At 37.5% G+C, this 13,761-nt stretch overlaps 1 protein-coding gene across 8 annotated transcripts in view; it reads left to right on the top strand.

Annotated features, from left to right (window-relative positions):
- Positions 1 to 13,761, top strand: part of LOC138145372 (protein FAM9A-like) — a 650,020-nt gene that overhangs the window by 569,390 nt on the left and 66,869 nt on the right. The window lies entirely within an intron of this gene.

The following is a 13,761-nucleotide window of genomic DNA, read 5'->3' as shown; positions in this document are numbered from 1 at the left end:
AGCCTAGGGGCAGGGAAGATCTTCAAAATTGACATAATTATTACATTGCCTACCAAAAGGAGTGAATGACAAGCTCATGGCAATGTGATTGCCACTTTCAGGAAAATGCCATGCCATCGTCATTGATGCCTATTATCCCACTGTGATGAACATTGATGAGGGCAAGGAAAAATTTTATGAAGACCTGGAGACCTTTATCATGTGCCCAAAGAGGATAGCTTATAATTCTGGATGATTTTAGTACTAGAGTAGGCTCAGACTACCAGACATGACAAGGAGTTCTTAGGAAGAATGGAGCTGGAAACAGCAACAGCAAGGGTCATTTACTACTGAAGACTTGGTTATCTCTTGACCTCATCAGCAACACTGTTTTCTGATTAAATAAATGTAATAAAACTTCAGCAAACATTTGCATTTGATAAACTACATCATTGTAAGGAGAAGAGACAGACAGGATGTGAGAGTGATGAAGGTAATGTGCAACACAGAGTGCTGGACTGATCCTAGACTTATCCTTTCCAAGTTAAATATTCACATTCAACAAAATGGCAGCATGACAGCAAAATGACTCCCAGAAGAATGAATGGCAATAGATTAGAGTGCTTCTCTGAGAGGGAACAGTTTGTTGCTAACTTGGAGGGAAAGTTGAGCCAACACACAGTTGGCAACAGTGGAGCAGAAAAGGAGTGGGCAGCTTTCAGAGATTTGGTGTAGAGTACTGCATTTGCTCATCATGGTCAGAACACTTTTAAACATCAAGACTGATTTGACAAAAATGAGGCGGAAATTCTGAAGTTGCTAAATGAAAAATGAGAACTCCACAGGGTTTACCAGCAGAATAGTTCATCCATATCTAGAATGGCAGCATTTAAGTCCATCAAAAGTAAAGTATAAGGGAAGCTTAGAGAAATGCAGTATTCTTGGCTCAGTAAGAAGGCAGATGAAATTGTTTTATGCTGATAGTAATAATTCAATGTACTTTTATGATGCCCTGAAGGCTATTAATGGGCCCAAGACCTATGCTGCATCTCAGCTACTCATTGCTGATGGAGCCCATTGATTAGTGATAAAGACATGATCTTATACAGAGGGACTGAATGCTTCCATAGTGTTCACAACAGACCATCACTAATCAATGCTCAAACCATTGATTGTTCACCTCAGGTTAAAAGTCAATCCCTCCCTAGCTGAGGTTCCAAGTGAAGAAGAGGTTTTGAATGGCATTAGGCTCCTTCGTGTGGAAGAGTACCCTGTGCTGATGCTATTCCAGCCAAGATTTACAAAGTGGGGGGTCCATTGCTCAAATATTCTGGGTTATATAGCATGAGGTGGTTATCCCCCAGGAGTTTAAGGAGGCCTCTGTTGCCCATCTTTAGAAATGTAAAGGAAATAGATTGTCCTGTGACAATCATGGCGGAGTTGGGGGTGGGGAGGTCCTTTCTCTTAGTCATTGTTTGGCAAGATTATTGCTAGAGTCCTCCTTAAAAGACCAATCCTCCACCTGGAAGATGGTCATCTACCTGAGAGCAAGTGTGACTTCAGAAATGGCCTAGGAATGGTCAGTATGGTGCTGCTGCATGACAACTCCAGGAGAAATGGCAGAAGCAGAACAGAGGTCTGTACATAACGTTTGTAGATCTGACCAAGGCCTTTGAAACTGTCAGTCATGAAGGCTTATGGAAAATTATGTCAAAACTTGGTTGCCTGGAGAAGTTCATCAGTGTTGTACATAATTTTCATGACAGCATGATTGCCCAGGTTCTGGATAATAGACAATGCTCTTGTACTTTCCCAGTCACCATTGGCATGAAAAAAAGCTGTGTGCTTCTTCCCATTCTTTACAGCATGATGTTTTCAGCCATGTTGTCAAATGCCTTCAAATGAGGATGAACCTGGCATCAAGGTCAGCTATTGCATTGATGGTAAATTCTTCAGCTTGAAAAGGCTATGAGCCAAGTCTACAGAGGGGCAAGTATTGGGGCATGATTTTCTGTTTACAGATGATTGTGCACTCAATGCAGCCTCTGAAGCTGAGATGCAACAAAATATGCATTAATTAGCTTGTGCTAATTTTGGCCCAACAATTAACACCAAGAAAATGCAAGTGCTTCATCAGCCAACACCACACCCTCATATGTGGAACCAATGGTTATAGCAAGTGGAGAAATTTTGAACACTGTGGATAAGTCACTTACCTTGGCAGTATACTTTCCAGAGATGTACACGTTGATAATGAGGTTGATACATGCATTGTCAGTGCCAGTTCAGAGTTTGGGAGGCTCTGAAAGAAAGTGTGGGAGATGAGGTATTAGACTGACTATCCAGACTGAAGGTTTACAGAGTCATTGTGCTGACCTCATTATTGTCCACCTGTGAAACCTGAACAGTATAGCAGCACTAAGCCAGAAAACTGAATCCTTTCTGTTTGATTTGTCTTAGGAAGATTCTGATCAACTGGCAGGATAAGATACCAGACCAGTGGTAGGGAACCTGTGGCCTTGAGGCCATGTGTGGTCCTCTAGGTCCTCAAGTGCGGCCCTTTGACTGAAAACTTAGAACAAATCTCTTTAATTAAAGGATTTTTGCTGTAAAACTTGGACTCAGTCAAAAGGCTGCACCCAAGGACCTAGACGGTCACATATGGTCTCGAGATCACAAGTTCCCCACCCCTGTACTAGACACTGAGGTCCTTTCTTGCACTAAACTTCCAAGCATTCAAACTCTACATCAGAGAATACAGCTCTAATGGGCTGGTCATGTTGTTCAAATGCCAAATGTACACTTGCCAAAAAGACAATTTTATGGAAAACTCACACAGGGCAAATGCTCCACTTTGGGAGTAAGAAGGATTTGTTTCAGGTATGGGATCAGCTAGATGGAAGTTGAAGACCCTTTCAACTCTGAAATTATGTGTTTCAGTCTCATGAAACTTTTTTTTGTCTGTTTTTTCTAAATTTGAGAAGTCTATTTTGTCCAGAATAGGTAGCCTTAAAATATAAATAATTTTGGCTGGAGGTCAATGACCCTGAGTTCTAATGTCTCCTCTATCAATACCTGTGACCTTAAGCAGGCCACATCACCTCTTTCCCTCTCCCCACCAGATTTTTTTTTACTCATCTGTAAAATTAGGGGATTGACCTTGATTGACCTATGAAGTCCCTTCCAGCTTTAAATCTATGGTCTATGATTTATTACTCCTTTTGTGCTGACCTCTTACTATGAAGATGCACAAATAACATCAACAGGCATTTATTTGCATGAGTTCTGCCACCTAGTAAACCAGCTAAGGAAAATGTGCTAGGCCAGATGGGTAGTTCTTATGACATGTTTGTCTTGGCTTTTCACTGCCAATTTTATAATGAGTTAAGCTTCTTCCCAACATTTTAATTTCCAACAGAAATTTAGAAGTCTTGGAAGTAAAACTTTTACAAGTGAGGCTAAAGTCATTTGGACTTCAGAAAGCCTAGCCTACAACCATTCAGCTCCAGTTGGATGGATTTGTTTGGACATATTAGAAAACATTAGTTAAGGACTATTGTGACCCAGCAGGGGAATGACTTTGCTTTGAGAATCATTCTCGAGTGATTTAAAGGATTATTAAAAATGAAATTCATCTTTGGGATTTCTCTTTCAGTGCCAAAGGATGCACTGAGAAACAATCATAAAACTGATTTGAAAGATTGCACTTCATGCAAACCACTGCATGTGAATCTTTCTGCTGTGCATAGGTGGATAAATGCATTCTAACTTAATGTAATATGTGTAGAGACATTAATACTTGGTGTTAGGGAATAAAATAGTATACTTGTATTAGGTATAGTATAATATAACACTTTGGGCTTCTTTTAAGAATTAATAGTTTTCTTTCTAGGTAGTTAGGTGATACAGTGGATAGAGTTGAAGCTTATCAGTTGTGTGACCTTGGATAAGTCATTTAACTTCTTACACCCTGTATATTGGGGATAATTATATCATTTACCTCCCATGATAGTAGTGAGTATAAAATGAGATAATATATGAAGGGCTTTGCAAATGTTAAAGCTTATATAAATGATAGATATTATTAATATTATTTGTTTCTTAAATATTCCATAGTTACTGGTATCTACTTAATTTTTCCTGTTAAAAACACAATGGATTTTTTTTCTTCCTGTGTAACATTCATAAGCATCTATAGTGGGAAGTCTTTGCCTCTTATTCCAAGATAATGGAACTCAGTTAATCAACAAGTATGTGTAAAGAATTTATTACTTTCCAGGCACAATGCCAAGCACTGGGGGTACAAATGAAGGCAAAAACAGGAACTCACATTGTAACGGGGGAGACAGCATGAAAACAATAATGGACATATAAGATATAACCCCAGTTATATTACAGTGTAAATGGGAATTATTCTCAGAGGGATTAAGGGTTAGTGGGAACTAGTTGACCCAGTAGATAGAGGTTGGGATTGGAGTTGTGAAAAACTGAGTTCAAATCCTGTCTCAAACATTTATGTAGTTGTGTAAGTCTATGTATATTACATAATCTCTCCCAGTCTCTGTTTCTTCTTCTGTAGAAATGAAGATAAAAATAGCAATTACTTCACAGAATCATTGTGAGGATCAAATAATACACACACACACACACACACACACACACACACACACAACTTTTTAAACCTGAAAGTGCTATATAAACCCTTGCTATTATTTTGGTCAGTATCTAAGCTTAAAAAATGACTGGACTCCAATATATCACAGATAGTAAACTGATCTTACCTACATGGATTTTATTTTTTAAAATGTTAAAGTATCTAGCACTTATCTATGTTTTTACTGAATTGTATTATGATGGCAGATTTGAAAATGAATCTTTCAAAATAAAACTTACACTATGAATGAAGCTCAAAAAAGAATTCTTATATTCCTTAATTAATTTTTGTTAGAACAAAAAAAAATTCAATATAAAGAGTTGCTATATCCCAATACATGTGGTAACCTTATATTTTAAGTCAAATATATTTATTCAACTAATGATTAAATTTAAAATACACAACTATAGAAACCAACAATTAAAATAAACATTAGTGGCAAAGAGTTGGAAATTGAGGGGGTGCCCATTAATTGGGGAATAGCTGAAAAAGTTTTGGTATATGTATGTTTTGGAATACTATTGTGCTATAAGAAATGAGGAGCAGATGAACTTTATATTTACCTGAAGAAGCTTATATGAACTGATGCTGAGTGAGAAGAGTAGAACCAGGAGAAATTTGTACACAATTACAGACACAACGTATATGTGATGACCAGCTTTGATAGACTGGACTCTTCTCAGCAATGCAGTGATATAAGTCAATCCCAAAAGTCTCATGATGGAGAGAGATGTCTACATTCAGAGAAAGAACTAGAAAGAGCTGAGTTTGTATCCAGATTGAAGCAAACTACCTGATATTTTTCCTTTTCTTGTTTGGTTTTATTTCCTCTTTACCATTTTTCATTCCATCTGATACAATCCATCTTTATAACCTGACTAATGTCTAATGTCAAAGTATTTACAGATGCTGTACTTGACTGTATGCCGTCATGTCGGGGGGGAGAGGAAGACAGAATGTGAAACTCAAGGAATTGTGGAATTGAATCTTGTAAACTAAAAGTAAACAAACAAATTAATAAAAAATTATTAAAAAATAAAATGAACAATGGCCCCTTAACTTGACATTTCTCTTTTTAGTTATTTGCCCAAGTGTAGCAGCAAACACCCTAGCATATCCAGGATGGCTGCTAGCACAGGTTTTTTGAGTTGCTTTTCTAAAGGAAAGAAACTCAAAAGGGGTTAACAATCTTGCTTTAATCAAACATATATCAGTTACCTAGTTCAGGGAAAAAGTCAGCACCCTGAACTTCAGAGAATATAAAGAGAAGTTACAAGTAGACAAAAATTACAGAGAAACAGACCAGCAGACAGGGCTTCCAGCTGTCTGACCATTACATCCATACCTAGTTAGTTACCAGAGAAAGAAGCACCAACATCTGGGTTTTCAAAACCGGGTGGGGAGGGGGTGCTCAACAGCTGCCCAGATTCTCATCTGACCAAATCATACAACTCTCCCCATGAGTGAGCCCCAAAGCAAAACCTCACATCAGGGTGTATATAGCTTTCTCCAGAGTCAGAGAGCATCACAATCCTTGTTACCCACTGCCTAAAACAAAGTAACAAGGTGTGAGCCTTCCTGAAGAACAAACCTCCCACATATACTCCATGTGACCACATTCAGCCTATTAGGGGGCAGAGTATATTTTCAAATCAGGGAAGGTCCTCAAATTCACTTAAACCTATGAAGGGACAGGAAAGACCTTCAAATTCCCATTACCATTACACCAAGTTCTTTCAAATTAGAATGATTTCTCCTTTCCTCAGTGACTAGAATTGACAATCTGCTGAAAACTCTGTCATTGAAAAGATATCAGACATATGCATTTTTTCTTTTTCTTTTTTTTTTTGTCTATACTAAAAAGAAAATGTATTGTTTTCTTATCCGTTGTGACAATATCTTTGATTTTACTGGACAATTTAATATATCCACATTTAAGATTTAATTTGTTAGGTTTATGTTTTATTCAATTAAACTATTTTGTATTGATCTTACCTCAAAATTCCCTTTAAAATTATCATTTGGTCTCCATGATTATTTGATTAAAGATTACCACAGACTGATTCCAAGTTCCATGGGTTTTCTTAATTCATCTCCCTCTCTCTTGCTTTCTCTCTCCCTTTTCCTTCCTTCCTTCCCTTCTCTTTCAACTATCTACTACCATTCTACCTATCTAATTTTCACCTTTATGCTTCCTTCTCCCAGTAAGAATTCAATTCAGAATTCTCCTAGCTTCTTAGCCATGTATATTATCATCTATCTATCTATCTATCTATCTATCTATCTATCTATCTATCTATCTATGTATTGATATAGGTTACTGCCATTTGTGGCACCATTTCCCAAGAAGCATTATTTTACCTCCTCTTTATTGCTTGCTTTCTCCTTCAAAGATATGCTGAAATCTAACTTCTGGTTCAAGGACTACATTTGTATATACTTTATTTCCTTGCTATCCTTCATAGAAGGATGGACTTTGGAAAACTAAAAGCTTCGTTCTCTTCTCTGATTTATTTATCTATTAGTAGAATAATAGTTCTCAGTAATTTTTAACCTTTTTCATATTTATTTGCATGTGGGTGTGTGTGTGTGTTTAAGGACCTATCTTCTGATAAACCTTGCTTCTAGAAATAATGGTTCCTAAAGGAAGAGTGGTATGTAGAAATCATTCTGTATCCCAGGCTACAAGATCCAATATTTCTTACCTCTGGATTCATGTCACCTCAGCCTCTCTGCCTGTCTTTACTTCATCTCTTAACTATCTCAAGACTTGTGTTTCTTAACTCTGGACCCATGTCCTCTCTCCTAATCTGAATGCTAGATGTCCATTGGAGTCAATATACCTCCTAGGCTTATAAAGGCAGCAGTATAGATAGAACACTGGGCCTGGAGCTGGGGAGAAACAAATTCAAATTTTGCCTCTGATACTATTTGTGTGACCCTGGGCAAATCACTTAACCTCTATTTGCCTAAGTTTCCTCAATCATAAAATGGGGATAATAATAGAACCTACCTCATAGGGTTGTTGTGAGTATCAAATGAGATAATATTTGTAAAAAGTGTTTTGCTTAGTGCCTGGCATATAGTAGGTACCATAAAAATTCTTATTTTCTTCACCTTTCCCTTCACCTCTCCATGCAATATGGGGAAGTAAGACTCTACACGGCAAAAAGTTCCTCCTTACATGCCCACTCCCCTTGAATGAAACCTCTTATGAGGTCTCTATTACTCTCCCAATGAAAGGAACACATTTTGTAGTTTAACCATCATAACCTAAGGTGATAGTACTTTCTTTCTCCACCGCTAGTACCCTCCCTTTCACTACTCTATACATCCTCTCCCATGTTTCCCCAGATAGGCTGAGATAAAAAGTAAAACACTGTCTTTTCTCTCAAGCCTAGGCTGGGTCCATCCTAGAATTTCTCCTCTTTCCTTCCTCCCTTCTCTCCACTCAAGTTATTTCCTGATGGTTTAATACCTGTCTCCCACAAAATCACTTAAAAGGGAATTTGGATTTTATTTTCACAGACTTTTAATTAAATTCTTCATCCTTCCCTTCCTTTGCTTTTTTAAAATCTCTTGAATCTTTAGCCATTTAAATATTGTAGCCTCTAGATACTTATTCTTTATCACTTGTTTTTTGAGGGTTTTTTTTAAATATATTTTTTATTGCCCAAGAATAATGAGAGGATTTAGTCTATTGATTAGTATTTCCTTGGCAATTATTATTTAGCTTGAGTTTCTCTTGTTTGAAGTATTTACACCTAGAATCTGTTGCTCACCTCTGTTCCTTTTGGAGAAATGTCCCAAATGCTTCTCTTTTATAGAATCCCTCTTTTTACTGATAATTAGGATCTGCTCTTCCAGGCATGTCATTTTGGAATTTATTGTGATCTTGGCTTTTTAGAATACCAGATTCTATTCTCTTTGTTTTCTCATACATTCAAAGTAGTTTAAATTTTGTTAATAGCTTAAGCCACCTATCCCTCTTTTCTTTCTACCTGTAGTATTTATTTGAGCAGCTGAAAGGTACAATGGATAGAGTGCTGAGCCTGAAATCAGAAAGACTTGTCTTCCTGAATTCAAATCTGACTTCTGACATTTATTAACTATATGACCCTAGGAAAATCCACTAGCTTTGTTTGTCTTAGTTTCCTCATCTGTAAAATGAACTGGAGAATGGAATTGCAAGCCACTTCACTATCTTTGCCAAGAAACCCCCAAATTGGGGTCATGAAGAGTTGGACAGGACTAAAAACAACTAAACAATAAGAAATTTGCTTTTTGTTGAATTTAAGCACCAGTTTTCTTGAGATTTTAGACTTGAAATTTCTGTTAGCAATTTAAAGTTTCTAAAAGAACGTTGATCTCTTTTAAATAGGTGTTCCCTACATGTGTACCTTATTACTATTTTACAATAATTTCGAGCTTTCTCTACTGAGGTACCTTATATGTGCAAAGAGAAAGTATGCACCCCTGTTTGAGGAATGCTTTGAACTGTGTATTTGAAATAACTGTTCTTATTATGACTGCTTAGTAACCCTTTGCCAAAAGCTAATTGAGGCTACTGGCTGATTATTTATAGGAAGTTCATCAGTGGGAACTTGTCATCTCCTCAGGGTTACCCTAAATACCTTGAGGGGAGAAGTCAACTTCTAGAGACTCAGCCAACTACAGCAAATGAAGTTTGGAAAGTGGGCCCAGATGAGGCACTAAACTGAGGTCAATTTTTATCAGATTGTTTTGTTATCCTTTTGGACTGTGTTGGGATAAGTGAGGGGCATAGCATATCTGATAAGGAAAGTTTATTCATGATAAGAAGGTGGCCAGGCTCCTGGTACTGATTTGTTCTGATGTGTAGATAAAGGGGAAATACTGTAGGGGAGATAGGAAAGATGGGTGTTAGCTACTTCACAGCTTTACCTAGGGCCACCCAAAATATTTAAAGAATATTCTAAGCAAAGGCAAAAACTGGGTTTCTTTGAGACTTTGAGTCAGCAGGCATTGACTCCCTCCTTTAGGGTAAACAGTATTCTAAACCCGATCAGCACCAGCTGGATGTTCCCAGGAGCTGCGGTTTCCCAAGGAGATCACTGGGGAGATGTTCTGTTTCCAACTGCCGTCCTGGAAACTAAAGCATTTAAGTGGTGGATTCAGGATTCAAGTTCCAGAATCTGGTCCCACCCTGTTCTCCTGGCACAGCAGAAGCAATGTGCTGTAATGGATGGAGTACTGGACTTGAAGCCATGAAAATTTGCCTTCTCTCCTAAGCTCTGCCATGTACTAGCTATGTGACTGTGGTCGTCACAAACTCTTTTCAGTCTCAGTTTTTTTTTTTTATCTATAGAGAGTTGTCTTACTATAGATATAACAATGGCTACCCTGCTCCTACATTGTGTGAAGATCAGGACTGTTACATTTTATTCACCCCTTCCCAAGGGTTATTTGGTACTCTTAAAGGGATTTTTGGGGGGAGAGAGGGTCTTTAATATCATCCATTGGATTAAGCCACCTTTCATTATCTTCCCTCAATTTTAGGGGTCCAGGCATCCCAGTTACATTGAACCACTTAATAATCAGGTTAACTTTTACAAAGAAAAAGTTTGCTTCTAAGGTTTAGCTTGAACAAACATACAAACATTTTCTCTAGTTCTTAGGGGAATAATAGTACCCTTGTTTTCTGGGGAGGGGAGGGAAATTAGGTTTATAGCTTAACTTAGTTCTTAAATAGCAAGAATGTCATTAATTTCCAAATTAAAAGCACTTTTCCCCAACCTTCTTTGTATCCAGATTCCCTAGTTCCTCAGGTTTTTCCTATCACTCAAGTGGCAACATTTGAGTTAGAATCCTGACTCCAAGGTTGCTGTGGTTTGGGATCCTAGATCTGAGATTGCATTCCCTGGACCTGGAACTGAAGAGGACAAGTGGAAGAAGACCAAAACTCAAAGTCTATTTTTGGGGGGCCCACAGGGCTTAAAGAGAGGAGAAGGTATTTTTCTCAGTCCTGATTAGTTCATGATTCCCATGCTCTGGGCAAATGCGGCCTTCACCCTTGGACACCACCAGAAGGAAAGAGCATAAATGTCTATATCTGATAGTTGTAAGGATGCAAATAGTTCCAGTGGAGACTGCTTCCACTTCTGTGATAGGAGAACCAGAATGTCTTCTTCCCTTGATGTGGAGACTTGCCAGTGCCCTAATGTATTGACTTGGGAAGGGTAAGACATTTGGTTGGACTTGATGGACAATATATTTCTATGATCCTCTTTCTTGCATCACCTTATTTACCTGGACTGAAGGTTTGGCAAAGATTGGAAACCTTTTTTTGGTAACGTAACCCAGTGTCTCACTACCTTTATAAAATGAAAAAACATATCTGCAAATGTAAAATTGCAATGAAAGGAAGCTAGTAAAAGCTACAAAAGAACAATTAGAAATATTATAGGGTTATAGATTATATAGATGATTGTAGATTGTAGAGAGATAGCTGGAAGGGACCTCAGAGGTCTTCACTTTACAGATGAGGAAATTGAGGCCTAGGAAAGTAAAGGATTTGCCTAACATCACACAAGTAAGTGGCAAAATGGAGATTAGAACCCTTGCTTTTTTATACTTTAAATCTAGTATTCTTTCTAGCACCATACTGACTCTTAGAAGAACAGAAGGACAAAAAGAATTAAAATGCTGTCCAGTTATAGAAGCTTTCTTGACAAGGGTGAGAACTGAAGTTGGGGTGTGCACATGGTGACAGTGGGAGTAGAGGGGTCCTTGGGATAGGAGAGCAACTTTTGGCTCTATGAGACTGGAAAGCCAGAGATGGAAAGAGAGATGTTTTTGTTTTTTAACTAGTCTCTTGAATCCTTTCTCCATAGGCTCCTGTTTTCTCATCTTCCTTCTTTTAAAGATAAGGGATCTTAAAGGAACTCAGCCATAGCATAGGAAGATGAAGAACTAGGAACTCACTCTGGATGAATGCTTAGCATACCTCCCTCTTGCCCATCTTCTACCTTAAGTATTACCTTCGCAGGAAGCCTTTTCTTAGTCTTCTTCTCCTCAAAGTACTTTTGCTTATCTTAGAACATATTGTGTATTCCTCCTCTTTCTCCAGAAGAAGGTACATTCCTTAAGGGAAGAGAATTTTTTTTGTGTGTGTGTCACCTGTCCTTAGCACATTGTCTGCCACCTAGTAGATACTTGATAAACCTTGAGTTAAAATCCCTGGAGAATTAGTGAAACTGTAGCCATTTGTGCTATCCTGAGTTTAAAGAGATACATGGGACTGAATCCAGGAAAAAAAAATCTACAAAGTTTGTCTGTGCTGCCTTTCCTTATTATACACTTTCATGAGCTCCTGATTATTCTTAGTATCTTCTTCCCTCTTCTGCCCTAAATAGATGCCCAATTACCTCCTTCTCTTTTTCTTCCTGCTCTTAGGTTACTAATGCAGTGTCCCCACTCAATCTTGCCTTCCTCAACAGTGTATCCATTCATTAGGATAATTAGACATGGACTGAATGATAATGAATTAGGTATGGCTGATCCAATATATATATATATTTTTTTGCTTTGTGGAGGGCAGGGCAATTGGGGTTAAGTGACTTGCCTAAGGTCACACTGATAGTAAATGTTAAGTGTCTGAGGCTGAATTTGAACTAGGTCCTCCTGACTCCAGGGCTGCTGCTCTATTCACTGATCTAATTGTTTTTAAGATGAGAAGTGAAGAACATGAAGCAACTGGAGAATCACTGGAAGATTTAGCTCTTGAGGAGTAAAGAAACTGCCAAGAGAAAACAATAAATATATATATATATATTTTAATATATTTAGTGCATATATATATGTACATATAAAGGCTGCAAAATGTAAATCAAAGATACAGAAAGTCATCAAAATTCAAATTCAATGTAATGACTAATCTTGTCACTAGAAGAATAATGGTGAAACATACTTCAATTCTCTTAATAGTGGAGTGATGGGTTTCAGGTACAGCACACTACAGAAGCTGTCATATGCTATATTTCAATGATTTGCTTTTCTTACCTGGTTTTTTGGTATGTGTTTTGTTGGTAGAAAATTATAGTAAAGGAAGAGGCACATGAAAAATAAAAAGTATTAGTAAAACATTAAAAAACCCATAGATGGATAAAAAAAAATCTCTTGTCCACACTATGATGTGTTGGAAGTATGTCCAATTGAGCTGATACATTTAGGATGGAGGTGATAAGAATGGAAAATAAATTGACCCAGAATTGAATAGGAAGCAGACAAAAAGCTGGATAATTTTGGAAAATGTCATAGTATTTTGAATTACTCAAACTTATTCCCTGACTAAAAACATCTTTTTGGTACAAACATTTTCTAGGTATATTGTAAGTTCATGAATATTGGAAAAGCCACAGTCTCCCAAGAATCAAAGGCTTTTGTAAGAAAACTGAAATATGCTTGGTAGGTACAAATAGACTGCAATATATTTTCAAGAAGGTATCTCATTCACCAAATGTGTGGTCAAAAAAGGAGGTGGGCTAGTAATGTAGTAAGAGCAAAGAATGATTTATGGATTGTCCATATGTTTCACTAGTACCCATGAAATGTAAAAAGAATGGGGAAAGTACTAAGAAATGACTTTAAAATTGGATATTGACATGATTTTCCCCCTTAAAATGGTTGGAAAATCTTCTCATTGCCTGCTTAAGTGTACCAGTAAGTATATGCTAAGGAGGTCAACTAGTCTTAATAGGAACTACTATAAGGGACCCTTGAATAATCACCCAATTCATTTAGGCTTATTATACTATCATCTAGTTGGAACTTCCTCATTCATTCATCTATTCAGCAAGCATTTATTAAGCACTCACTATGTTCCAGACCTGAGTCACTGAGAGGTGAAGTAAAATACCCAGGGTTATATAGCTAGTATGTCACTGGCGGGACTTGAACCAATGTATTCCTTATATAAGAGTCCTCAGTGGGAACTCTCAACACTGATGAAATCACAGTATCCCCCTCCCTTTCCCCAAGTACCAGGCAATCTACTAGGTACTAAGGATATTAAGGCAGAAATGAAATACTCTTGGCCTTCAGTGTGAAATATATGCACAATAAAAAATATGTAGTTCATGATGCCCTTT

The sequence above is a fragment of the Petaurus breviceps genome, unplaced genomic scaffold (assembly GCF_028583685.1).
Source record: "Petaurus breviceps papuanus isolate PSGF00001 unplaced genomic scaffold, PetGlider_PUasm1.0 90734, whole genome shotgun sequence".
Lineage (NCBI taxonomy): Eukaryota > Metazoa > Chordata > Mammalia > Diprotodontia > Petauridae > Petaurus > Petaurus breviceps.
This window is presented reverse-complemented; position numbering and strand designations above follow the sequence as displayed.